At 29.6% G+C, this 14,730-nt stretch overlaps 1 protein-coding gene across 2 annotated transcripts in view; it reads left to right on the forward strand.

Moving 5' to 3' along the window:
* Positions 1-3,926: 3,926 nt before the first annotated feature.
* Positions 3,927-14,730, forward strand: part of LOC145249652 (ras and EF-hand domain-containing protein homolog) — a 193,485-nt gene continuing 182,681 nt past the window's right edge. Inside the window, exon 1 of one of the 2 annotated variants that reach the window (XM_080111420.1) lies at positions 3,927-4,435. The gene's annotated coding sequence lies outside the window, so the exon portion shown is untranslated. Of the gene's footprint in view, positions 4,436-4,905; positions 5,043-14,730 lie in introns of those variants that run through there. The other variant, XM_080111421.1, reaches the window with a different exon arrangement.

A 14,730-nucleotide genomic window follows, 5' to 3' on the forward strand; every position in this document is an offset into this window, starting at 1 on the left:
CCAAAACTTTTTTTTTATTCCCCCGCCTCCCACCCCTGGGTTTCATTTTGATTTAAGAGCACACACACCTCGTAATACCCGGGCAATGCTGGGTACCCTCGCTAGTCTAGCTGAAACCACTGTCAATAATTTCCCCCACTCTTTATCTGTGTCTAAAACTAAACGTAGATTCCATGAACAAAGCTTATTTCTCAGAACTGTACTACTGTGGAACTCTGTTCCATTTTCTTGCTTTCCAATTGACTACAATATGTTTGTCTTCAATCCAACATGAACAAGTTCTTGATGAGCCGTCCCCTTAAGAAATTCAATTTACCAAATATCCACTACTAACGATTACTACGATATTGTCCAGTTGACTACTGTACACTCATTAACCCTTATCCTTGAGTGACCTCCAGGCCTTGATAAGTAGTGATTTCTTTATATAAAAAAATCCTTCTATATTAAATCAAAAATAAAAAAATCCTTCTATATTAAATCAGTTGTTTTTTCCAACCCAGAGTTCTCCTATTTTGGGCAACCAGATGTTTCCCATATTAAGAATGGGCTTGTGTCAAAATTTGGTCTTATGAGGATGCAAGTACCATATTAAAATAATAACGTTATTATTTAAAAGCCCATTCTTAACATGGGGGAGGGGGCATGATTAACTATTCTGTACTTTCATCTAAAAATTTAATGAACTCGACTACTGATAAAAATTAAGTTAACTTCAAAGTCATAACCTAATCCCTCCTCCCAAAAAATAAAGTTTGAGTATCTTACTCACTTTTCAACCCCAAAAATGTTACCAAAGGCAAGATAAGTTACATTTTTACCAGTATATTCTGTACTTTCATATAACTACATATTGAACACAATTACTGTTAAAAATTAATTAAACTTGAAAATGTATAAAAACGGGTAAATTTTTATGCTTCTTCCCAAACAGGCAAAATCTACTTTTTCAACAGCTCCAAAAGATGTTTAAAGAAAGAAGTATAAAAAAATAAATAGTGAGTGATTACTTTTGTATGTAAAATTAATGTAATAGGAGCACCGACTGCATGGCCTGTAAGTGGTCAAAAGAAAATGTTATGTGTTCTGTTTCAAATCCTTCCAAATATAACAATATGATTTTGAAGGCTATAATGAAAATGGGTATCTTAGCCAAACAATTTGTACTTCACCTAACAATTTACGAAACAAAATGTGTCAAAGAAGTGAAAAAACAAACAAACAAAAAAAAACATCTATATAACAAATAAATGTTACCAAAGGCAAGATAAGTTACTACTTCCGGGCATGCACCTGTCAATTTCGTTCTTACTTAAATAAATTCAAACATCTTTCACTAACTCATTCTGGCTGGCCGATTTTATTTTCAAACTTCGCCTCAGGTTCGATCCTATACCCCCCCCTTCCCGGGTTCTTTTTTATGTATACATAAATTTTTAATCTATATATATCTATAAAAGTGAACGTGTCTGTCTGTCTGTCTGTCTGTGTACATTTCCCTACGCAATAACTCTGTCAATTTTTAGTCTATAGACTCGAAATTTGAAATACCGGGTACTGAGATTTGGGAAAATCAATGTGACGGGTGTCAGCCAGAAATTTGGCTGTTAAGGGGTTAAATTTCAAGGATTTTACCTTTAAGAACTCTACCAAACTCCTCCGACAATTTTGGGTCTAGACACTTGAAATTTTAGATATAGGTTCCTTGAACCTGGATCTAACTTAATAAAGTGATTTGAGCCCGAAACTATAAATTTTAAGGGGTCATAATAGGGGTCAAATTAAAAAAAAATTTACTCTTTTTTTTTTTTGCTCAGCATACACCTCCAAACACCCGGGCAACGCCGGGCTGAAATGCTAGTTTATTATATTTTCATTCTTCTTTATCGAGTGAATTTTTTTAAAAAATATCTGAAAAAAGAAAACATTGAATGAAATAGAACAAATTATCGTCAGCTTCCATTACTTACTTACTGGAACAATATAAGCAGAACATAGGCTTCCAATTAAAAAAAATGGTTTTACACTTTGGACTTTACAGGTAAATTTCCAAAAAAACGCTCCTTTTTTTGTTTTAATTTACAATATATTATTTATTGATCTTTTATCTTCAATTTGTGATATACAAAACTGTGGGGAGTAAATTAATTATTAAAATTTTAATAGACATTTCAAAATGGGGGGGGGGGTGAAATAAAAGAAACAAAACTTTTGTCTAAAATATTATATTCAGTTTATTGGAAAGAGCATAAAATTTCACATTGACCCTGAAAATATCATAAAAATTGAACCAATAGAAAAATTTTGATAGATTTTTAAAGTTTAAAAATTGAAAAAAAAAACATCTCTATCAACTGCGCCACAGGCCCCGAAGGGCGATCAAGGGCAAACAACAACTAATAAAGATGAGACTAATAGTCCGAAATAAAAATAAATTAATATATAATGCTCATCTCAAAAATGAATTCCAATTAAGGAATTATATATATATATATATATATATACCAATCGGTACGGACCCGACTATGGAAGATCAGATAAATAAAAACATGGATTTATAAGATCAAAGAATCCAACCTTGATCGCCCTTCGGGGCCCGTGGCGCAGTTGATAGAGACGTTGAATCTCTGCAGTTCCAAATGAACATTGTCTGAAGATGGCGGTTTCAATCCCACCCAAAGCGTACCAGAGGTTAATTGGTCAAAATGTGGTGAGACGACAACAACTACGGATGGCAGTGATGGCTGAGAATGCAGTTAGGAGATTCAAAGTTCCTATCCGTCGCGGTTACCACCTGACGAAGGCCAGAGGAATAGTTGGCCGAAAAGTTGTGAATAAACAAAACCAATAAAAGATAAAAAAAAAAACAACTAATAAAGATGAGAACGTTAGATTCGACATTAAATAACCTGAAAAGGGTTGATATGTCGTAAAACAAAAATAACCAACCAACTTTAATAGTTTATTTTGGAAGTATATTCATAAAGAAAATAAACAACCCACTTATGAGTTTTTTTTATATTTTATTCGAAGTTTTGTGTTAGGGGTGTCAAAGATTTCCCAAAAATTCTGATACACCTAGATTCGCACCACTTATATGTCTCTTCACAAAGCAATATATAATGCTACCAAACCTTATATCTAGTTTCCTTATTCCAATTTTGATCAAAATGCATGACATGATTTTGATTCTAAAAATATCTAAATTTTAACGGATCTTAAGAAATTTAAATTTATGACTCCTACTTGGTGATGACTGGATCAAATTCAATACAAATGTAATATATTTGAATTTTCAAATGGATGTTATGCTCATATTATGCCATGTTAAAATTTACGTAATATAAATAGGACTATCCCTTATTCGTACACAATAAGAACAAACTATACATCGTATAGACTATTAAAGTACCGACAGATACGTTATATTATGAACTGTTCATCGTTCGTACTGGTATGAAATAAGAATGAACTCTTAATCGTATGGACAGTTACGTAATATGAACAGAGTATTTATAGCACGCACAGGCACATAATATAAATGAAGTATTCATCGTTCATTAATATGCGCAATAAGAACTAACTGTTCATACATGATATAAACGGACTATACATCTTAATACGCAGTACAAACATACTATTCATTGTTCAGATGTGCAATAGAACTGAACTGTTAATAGTACTTAAAGATAAGCAATAAGAACGGACTATTCAGCGTACGTACATATACGCAGTGTGAACAGGCTTCGCTCTTGAAACTTTTCCCGTGTTCAAAATATTATTTATATTTGAACTTTGTGAAAAAAGTTAGAAAATCTTCATGAGAGCCGCCATAATAATATCAGCCGTGAAAGAGCAATTTTCTAAGGATCATAACATCGAGTTGTTTTTATGAAGTATAAGAAACAGCTGTTAGGAAAAAGGTTGCCTTCGTTTGTATCAGATTGATCTAATGCAAGGTAGTAGCCAGGTGGTCAGGCGCCCATTGTTACACCTGTGCGATTGCTTCATTCTATTGGATTGGCGCGAAAGTTTATTTGACTAATATAAACAAAAAGAAAAGAAAGGAAGAAAAAGAAGTAGTTCTCTTTAATCTGACAGAAGGATTGAAGGTGGGAACAAGATCGAATTGTTGATCGGAGTTTTTTGCTTCCTTTTGAATCGACTGAATCGATATATATTTTTTCAGCCCTTGAGTTGTATTTACTGACGTGGCAGTGAACAATAACACATGTTTACTTTTTATCTTCGTCATTGTCTTCTTGGTTTGAACAAAATCGCGACCGACAAGCTAAACTTCCTACATCGCCATCTCAGCTCTGTTTCGAATGTAATCAACAACCACTGATTTGTCTAAATAAGTTTTGGTCTTAGAATTCAATAAATAGTTTTGCTGCATTTGCACGGATCTCTGGAATATAGTTCAATTTAACAGGTATGGGTTTCTTGTCTTTTATAAACCATTTCATCCTAAATAATTATTTTAAAATGTTCATCTTCGTAAAAATCATTCAAATTGAATGCCAATGTGAAAAACTTTTGGACTATTTATCAACATAGAATGATTTTAAAACACATTTCAATATCAAATCATTTTCATTAGAAAATTGAAATGCAACAAAAATATCTTCAGTTTATTCAATTCTTATGTAATTGTTAGCACCAAATTTTAAAAGGAAATGTTTTCTGGTGCGAAAAGGAAATTTCATTGGAACTTATTTGCATAAAACATATTTTAATTAAACAGTTACAGTTTAACTCATTTGAAATGCATATTTGTTTAACGATGAAGCGGACAAAATCAATATGTCACATTGGCGCATTTGTTGTCGACTTTTTTCTTCTTTTAGGTTAAATACATTTTCCTGAATTATTGATCTGTCTCTGATGTATAACCTAAATTCACGCCAATCCTCAACGTGGTCAACCGACGGCTGCGAATATTCTCAAGAAAAACAAAAATAACTTTAAACTTTTGTTATCTATGAATTATAGACCACCTTTTTTTGTTGCATGACATCTTAATTACATTTTCGTATCATGTAAGTAGTTCTACTTTAAAACTAATATTTTGTTTTCGCTAGCAAAAAACTGTCAGTCTTAACAAGTTCATATGCAACCTCACGCTGAGTAGTTTTAAATATCAATTTGAATAACGTTATACAATATGTAGAGAAATCATATTTTAAATGGTGATTCGCAATATTTTAGGTTTATCAATTTTTTTTTTAAAACTCTTTTCATCCCAACAAGACATATTGCCACTTGGAGTTAAAGGCTACTATGTCTAAGAGGGACTGTGTGTAGTTGAACAACGAGATGTTTGTTCACAGTATATTTAAAATTCTGCAGGTTATTCATATTATTTGGATTCTTCAAACTACCGTTTTCATCTTGAGGGCCATTTTCACAGTTTTGTTTGATGTAATCTTCGACCTTCTTCAAATGTATCTTGTCAAACTTGGAAATGTTTCTGTTGCACTTGGGAATTTGAAAAGAATTTCGAACGGAACCAATTGTAAAAGTGATGTTCTCCTGAAGGTTGTAGGTTCAATTCTCAGTGTGAGCGACTGAAAAATATAATTGCAAATTACTTAAAAATCTCTATCCAATAATGGCTGATGGAATGAGAGCATGATACCCACGTGAAGTAAATAATGGGGTTTGTTTGAAATTCTGTTCAAATTTCCAAGTTCGACAGAAACATTCCCGAGTTTAACAAGATACACCTGAAAAAGGTCAGAGGTTAGATTGACCAAAACATTGTGAAAAAAACACTCAAGATGAAAACAGTAGTCAGAAGAATTAAAATAATATGAATAATCAATCCTCATTTCAAAAATTCAGAAACGTAATTCTGCAGGTTAGTATAGTCAGATAAGCAAGAAACAGGGAAGGAATTCCAAAATATAGCAGTCTGAGGGAAAGAAACTATTGAGTAGAAGTCATTCCGGCATTTGGGGATCTCAACAGTAAAGGGGCGGATTTTTTTGCTTGTCAAGTTAGTCTGGAGTATGTACGTCGAGGGGGGCATAAGGGCTTCGCATTCATCAGAGCACATTTCAAAAACAGGCACAAGGGTGCAACATTGTGATGATGAGACAGAGGTTGGAACTTGGCTGATAGTGCGGGACATATTAGATTTCTTAGAATTTAGTTTTTGAAGATACAAAATAAATAAAAAGAAACAGTTATAAATAACCAATGCAACCTGTGAAAATCTCACAGAATTAATATATCATTAAAGATAAGGTAGGTGCTATCATCTTATTATATAAATTCTCATTTTCAGCTGATTATTTTATGAAACTTTCTCATGTTCCAAATATTAGCTTTTAAATTTGGTGGTTGAAAGAATTCTTAATGAGCATTTGAATATTTAAGTTGAAATGTTCCTGAAAATCTTGTCGAATGTTGAATTATTTATTACGATGCTTATTCGATGAAAAGTTCCTTTCTATTAAAAGTTTGAATTCTTTGACATGGCAAACGTGGATTTGCATTAGCAGTTGACAACAAACTGTGCATAGTTGGTAGTATTTGGTGAAATCAAATGAGTATTTCCAAGAATTGTTAACATTCTTCCTTTCTATTGGTGAAGTTTAAATGAATTTCGATTCGTTTGGATCAACTTGAAACAAAAACAATAAACACGTGCGACTTGAAAAAGTCGCACCTGTGGGTGAGCGTAAGTTTAGAACGTTAAATTGTTTTCTTTTGTTTGTGGGGGCGAGTAGAGGAATGAGTCAATGTACGAAGTGTCTACTTGTTTACGTTCATTTTGCCAGTCAGTGTGTGCGCGCGCGCGCGTGTGTGTGGGTGTATGAGCTGATCATAATTTGCGTTCCAATCTATTAGTGCTGGGACGATTGATCGGAATCGTAAAAATTGGAACGTTTTGGTGTATCGGAATTGGTACCGCAATCAAAAAAATTTACGTGTACTTTTTATGTAAAAAACGATTCTTTCAATTGTTTATTTTTTTTGTTTGTTTTGTTTAAAACTTAAATTTTTAATTGCTGGTACTAATAAAAATAATTCTAAATATTTATTGATTTTAAACTATCAACAAAATTAAATTCTATATATCACCCCCAAAATATATTTTTACGTTTGTGAAAATATATGCACATATTTATGATAATCTGAAAAAATAATTGAAAAAACACCAAAAAAAAAAAAAAATCTATAATAAATATGTAGAGATTTGTAAGAATCAGAATCTGTAATTGTATTGGAATCGTCCCATCACTACTACCTAGTAGCTGTGTCTGTTACTGTTGCCCTGACTCCTCTGACTGATCCCTTTTATAGAAAAGACATGGACTCCCAAAGCTTGTTGACTTTTAGCAGGTAAATAATTATTAATCATCGGACGTAGTTGTAAGATATGATGTGGTATTAAAACCAATTTTTGTACGAATCTGTCATTTTGAGGTGTCTCTTGTTTGTATTCACATTATTCATTCATAAACACAAGATTGAAATATATTTTAATCGTTTACTCATTTCTCCATTTCGTTTTTGTATATTGATTTCCTCTGATTTTTCTATTGATTTGTATTAAAGCTTAATTGCACAATATGGTCATTGTTAGAGAAGTTAATTTTATTCTCTGTTGGTCACATTTTTTGAAGGCAAGAAAACCACAAAATTGAATCATTAATGCATACAATGAAGCAGATTATTATTATTATTTTTATTTATTTATTTTGAATTCTCACACAAGTCGTCATCATCAGAGAAAACTTACTAACAACAACCGGTGGTGTTCGCTGGAGTCTCCCCAGATTTCCAGTACTCTCGACTACTTTCAATAACTTTGCAAATGAATTGCATTATCGCAATAGTCACTTCCCATTGAATTCTTGCTGAGAATTGCCATTGGTTATCATTGGAATTTGGGTGGCAAGAAACCTTTGCACTCATCTTCTTGTTGTTGTTATCTTTTTCTAATAATAGAACATTGAAAACAAGAAACATTACACAAACAGACGAAAAAAAAGATAAAAAGAAAACAGTGTTAAAGGAATAAAAGCAAAATCCTTTTAATGTAGCCATTTTTTACATGCATCCGCATGTTTAAATAGTTTATGAACAAGTTCAACTTACCCAAATGTATAAAATACAAATTGATATGAAATTGTATGAAAAAAAATTCAACTTACCCAAATATATAAAATACAAATTAATATGAAATTGTTTGAAAGAAGAAAAAATCAACTTAGCCAAATACATAAAATACAAATCAATATGAAAATGTTTGAAAAAAAAAAATCAACTTATCCAAATATATAAAATACAAATCAATACCAAATTGTTTAAAAAAAAAAATAAATCAAACTTACCCAAATACATAAGTTACAAATCGATATGAAATTGTTTAAAAAAAAAATTCCACTAACCCAAATATATAAAATACAAATACATAGAGAAATTGTTTAAAAAAAAATTCAACTGACCCAAATATATAAAATACAAATCGATATGAAATTGTTAAAAAAAAAAAATTCAACTTACCCAAATACATAAAATAAAATACAAATCTATATCAAATTGTTTAAAATAAAGAAATGCTAACTTATCCAGGTACATAAACTACAAAACAATATGAAATTGTTTAAAAAAAGAAATTTCAACTTACACAAATATATAAAAAAATTCATATGAAATTGCTTTAAAAAAATTCAATTAACCCAAATACATAAAACACAAATCAATATCCAATTATTTAAAAAAAAAAGAACTTTAAACTTAACGAAATACGTAAAATACAAATCAACATGAAATTGTTTACAAAAGAAATTTCAACTTATCCAAATATATAAAATACAAATTAATCTGAAATTGTTTAAAAAAAAATTCAACTTACTCAAATAAATTAAATACAAATCAATATGAATTTGTTTTAAATAAAAAAATTTCAACTTACCCAAATACATAAAATAAAAATCAATATGAAATTGTTAAAATAAAAAATTTCAATTTTCCCAAATATATAAAATACAAATCAATATGAAATTATCTATCTATCTATCTATCTATCTATATATATATATATATATATAAAGGTGAAAGTGTCTGTCTGTGTGTCTATCTGTGTACATTTCCCTACGCAACAACTCTGTCAATTTTCAGTCTACAGATTCGAAATTTTATATGCAGGGTACTGAGATTTGGGAAAATATTTGTAATCCGATTTTTGGCCATAAACTTGTTGTTAAGGGGTCAAAGTTCAATGATTTGACCTTTGAGAATTCTAGAAAACTCCTCCGCCAATTTTGGGTAAACAATTGAAATTTTAGATATAGTTTCCTTGGACATGTATCTAACTTAATAACTTGATTTGAGCCCATACACAATAAATGTTAAGTGGTAATAATACGGGTCGTTAAAAAAATCGACCGCTTTTTATTTAAATTTTTTTTTTTTGGCTCAACATACACCTCCAAACACCCGGGAAACTCCGGGCTTAAATGCTAGTTCAAAACAATAACTCACCGGGCTTAAATGCTAGTTCAAAATAATAACTCACCATAATATATAAAATACAAATCTATATGAAATTGTTTAAAATAAAACACTTCAATTCATCCAAATACATAAAATACAAGTCAATATGAAATTGTTTAAAAGAAAAAACTTCAATTCATCCAAATACATGAAATACAAGTCAATATGAAATTGTTTAAAAGAAAAAAATTCAATTCATCCAAATACATGAAATACAAGTCAATATGAAATTGTTTAAAAGAAAAAAATTCAATTCATCCAAATACATGAAATACAAGTCAATATGAAATTGTTTAAAAGAAAAAAATTCAATTCATCCAAATACATGAAATACAAGTCAATATGAAATTGTTTAAAAGAAAAAACTTCAATTCATCCAAATACATGAAATACAAGTCAATATGAAATTGTTTAAAAGAAAAAAATTCAATTCATCCAAATACATGAAATACAAGTCAATATGAAATTGTTTAAAATAAAAAACTTCAATTCATCCAAATACATGAAATACAAGTCAATATGAAATTGTTTAAAAGAAAAAAATTTCAATTCATCCAAATACATGAAATACAAGTCAATATGAAATTGTTTAAAAGAAAAAAATTCAATTCATCCAAATACATAAAATACAAGTCAATATGAAATTGTTTAAAATAAAAATTCAATTCATCCAAATACATAAAATACAAGTCAATATGAAATTGTTTAAAATAAAAAATTTCCATTCATATAAATACATAAAATACAAGTCAATATGAAATTGTTTAAAATAAAAAAATTCAATTCATCCAAATACATAAAATACAAGTCAATATGAAATTGTTTAAAATAAAAAAAATCAATTCATCCAAATACATAAAATACAAGTCAATATGAAATTGTTTAAAATAAAAAATTTCCATTCATCCGAATACATAAAATACAAGTCAATATGAAATTGTTTAAAATAAAAAAATTCCATTCATCCAAATACATAAAATACAATATGAAATTGTTTAAAATAAAAAATTTCAATTCATCCTAATACATAAAATACAAGTCAATATGAAATTGTTTAAAATAAGAAATTCAACTTACCCAAATACATAAAATATGATATGAAATTGTTTAAAATAAAAAATTTCAGTTTTCCCAAGTATATAAAATACAAATCAATATGAAATGATTTAAAATAATTTGTTTAACTTATCCAAATACATGAAATACAAATCAATATGAAATTGTTTAAATAAAAAATTTCAATTTACCCAAATATAAAAAAACACAAATCAAAATAAAATTGTTTTAAAAAATTCTTTAACTTACCGAAATACATAAAGTACAAATCAATATGAAATTGTTTTAAAAAAAAAATTCAACTTCCCAAATACATAAAATATAAATCAATATGAAATTGTTTAAAAGAAATTTTCAACTTACCCAAATACATGCAATACAAATCAATATGAAATTATTTAAAATAAAGACATTTTAACTTACCCAAATACAAAAAGACAAATCAATATGAAATTGTTTAAAAGAAAACATTTTAATTCATCCAACTACATAAAATACGAGTCAATATGAAATTGTTTAAAATAAACAATTCAACTTGAAATACATAAAATATGATATGAAATTGTTTAAAATAAAAAAAATTTCAATTTACCAAAATATAAAAAATAAAAATCAATATGAAATTGTTTAAAATAAAAAATTTCAACTTATCCAAATATATTTTAATCTTATTTAATGAGATAAAATGGATGAATAAAAATGCAATGTTATTATTTATAGAAACGTTTTTCTTTGTTTTCACATTTATATAGTACTCTGATGAAGATGAACAATATTTTCCTTACGAATAATTTAATATATAAGTTGGTTATTTTTTTATAACAATTTCATATGAATGCAAGTTTGTGTGTATGTTTTTTTAAAAAACTCTATGAAACAAAAACAACTGGAATAAAGTGTTGGTTATTAAGTGCACAGTGATGACCTGTCACTGTTTTTTCAAGCATGACTGAAAGTCCCTATTTAACTATTAAGCGATATAATCATGCAATAAAATATAGAAATTTAATCAGAGACATAGAATTTATTGTCAGACAGCTTATCAATATTTTTGCTATCATTCAACATTTTACGTTTGATGAAACATTTTGACAAAATCCCATTAATTTTATTTTATACTAGCAGGCCCACCCGGCGTTGCTCAGGACCGTATAATAAAACAATGAGAAAAATGAAGTTTGAACGTATCTGTTATTCTTAGTAGAGAGGAGTTTTTTATGTCTATATATCATTTGCTATCTCGAGCAAAAGAATATTTTATCTAATCTAGGACGTGAATTACACAAATTATGTATGAAATAATTTTTAACTTCCCTAGGACATGTGATTAACAGCACGAATATTAAATAATTTTACAATTCCTAGGGCGGATAATGTACAACACATATATTAAATAATTTTCTTACCCTCTGACGGGTAATATAAATATATATCCGAAACAATTTTATGTACTCTCGACAGGTATTGTACAATATATGTGAACTAATTTCTCTTCCCACCAAGGCCATCATAATTTAAAGAAAAATGAATTCACTGTTAGAAGATGAATCATTAGAATTTCCAACTAAATACATAAATACATTGTCTTGGTTGGTGATTAGGTAACGCTTGCTTCAACAGAAAATTCATCATTAATGTGTTTCGTTTCCCACCACAACCACCACCGACACTATAACTTTAAGCGAAATTTCCAAATAAATATGTAAATATTATTTCAGCACAGTCCGTATTCGGTATGTCAGTTTCTTATTTAATAGATTGTTAGGTGAAAGTACAGAATAATTTACAAAAATACTTTCCTCTCTCTACGTTAAGAATGGCTTTCTAAATTATAACATTATTATTTCAGCACGGTCTGTATTTCATGTCAGTTTTTTTATTAAATTGTTAGGTGACATATAGAATAGTTAAAAAGATATCCCCATATTAAGAATGGCTTTCTAAAGTAATTTTGAGATCGTAAACTGCTTCAGCCGGTTCTGGGCCTGACTCCATATACCCACTTTGTTTAAAAATATATATGAAATAAAATATTTTTGAGATCATAAACTGCTTCAGCCATTTCCAAGACTTACTCCATATTCCTCTCCCCACCTTTTAAAATATATGCTGTGTCGGTTATTTTGCATTTTTTAAGGAGATAATTCCTGGTAGAAAACTATATTACGCTTAGTTGGCCTTTTGGCTAAAATCAAAGTGTAGTATCTGTTCTGATGCAGCATTTCAGTAAAATCATCTACTGGCCTCCTCTCCATAAACGGAAAAAGTGGTGATAATGCTTGGGAGAATTCACCACTCCCCAACCTCACCTAAAAAAAAAAAAAAGGTTTGGTAATCCCTGGCGGTCTGCAGAGTACTTTTAAAAGCAACATAATCGTGTTTGTCCCCCCCCCACCAACCATCATCAACACATGATGTCACTTCCGGAAAATGACTCAGCAGTTTTTCGAAATACATGATTTGAAAAATACAAACACTTTATAAGGAAATCATTGATTTCCTTAAAAAGTGTTTGTATTTTTTTTTTATATGGGTGCTACACTTAGCACCTTATCTAAATTCATGCTACTCAAAAAATAAATATTTTAAAGTGCAGTTAGTGATTAGGCAACACTTGCTTTACAATAAACTAATCAAGAAATTGGATTGAGAAACGGATACTTAATGTCAACTAATATTAAACAAAAATAGAAATAATACATGTCAGTTTCTTATTTAATAAATTATTAGATGAAAGTACAAAATAGTTTGAATAATACCTTCCCCTCCCTATACTAAGAATGGCTTTCTAAATAATAACGTTATTATTATTATTAAATATGTATGAAATAAAGTAAATATGAGATCGTAAAAAAGATATATAGGTTTGTTTTCATATTTACAAATTTCAAACCGCGAGTAAAATTTACATATGATTTCATTTTTTATTTTTAATACAAAGACATGAAACAATGAGTTGGTGTCATCAGTTAGAATAAAAAAAGAAAAACGAGCGTTTCAGCCTAATAAAAAATTGAAGGAATAAACCAAATGTACGCGCATGCACATACAAAACGAAAATGTTAGCTAATGGTTAATGAACATTTGACGTGTAAATTTGCCGATGTCTGTATGCGATATACATACATGTAAGCAAAGATATTGTTCGCTATAAACCACCCTTGGTGCATGAATATTATTTCCTGAGAATTTCAGTGCTATGTGAGCAGTAGTTTAAGAGTTTACCTGTTAGATATTTACACACACACATACGTCTAAGTATGTCTTCTTTTATGCTACCGATATAAAACTCATCGCATATCACACTTTGTATTTGGTATATTGCATATGTGCGTCTGCAAAAGGCCGTATTGTTGAAGGGGTAATTTGGTAGAGTGCAGAAGTTGTTGGGTGATGTCGTAGGTTTGAATAGGTATTACCTCAGTTTTTATCAAGAGTGTGTAAGTTGGATGTCTAAATGTTTTCTGCAGATGGCTTTGTGGATGAGTGATGTGATTCTATCATTAAAATATTGAAATTTTAGAAAACAGGTGTTAAAGAGTGTGTATTGTAGTTGTCTTTTTTCAGATGTGCAAGTACTTAATCAGAATGGATACCTTAAAAACAGCCTAGGATATTGCCACGTAAAGACACAGCTGTCTGACTTATACATGTTCACTTAGTGCAATCACAAAACTTTTCTTGAGATGCAAACAAAGTACATACCCTCGTGGCTAAAACGTGGGAAAATAGTGGTAAGAACCCCCCTTTTATAAACTCCAGATAAATACTCTGCGTGCATGAGAGATTGTTCCTGATTGAGAAAATCAGAATCGAAGTTGAATGTTTGTTCCAATCAGTGTTTAGTTTAAAATTCAAGCAGATATTTGAAACATCATTAATGGCGGTTGTTGCCGTTTACATTGCTACTACTGTTACACTTTTATGATCGAACTACAAAATTACTTTCGTTGCAAACATTTCTTGTATTTATTAATGAAGAAATGAAACGAAAGCAAACTGAAGTGATTCTGGCAGAATAACGATTAAATTGAATTGACAAAATGTTGAAATAAGAAAACAGTGGCTCAGAAGACAGAATTTATTCTTCTGTCTTCTGAGCCACTGTTTTCTTATTTCAACATTTTGTCAATTCAATTTAATCGTTATTCTGCCAGAATC

The sequence above is a fragment of the Euprymna scolopes genome, chromosome 28 (assembly GCF_053919585.1).
Source record: "Euprymna scolopes isolate OS-2025 chromosome 28, ASM5391958v1, whole genome shotgun sequence".
Lineage (NCBI taxonomy): Eukaryota > Metazoa > Mollusca > Cephalopoda > Sepiida > Sepiolidae > Euprymna > Euprymna scolopes.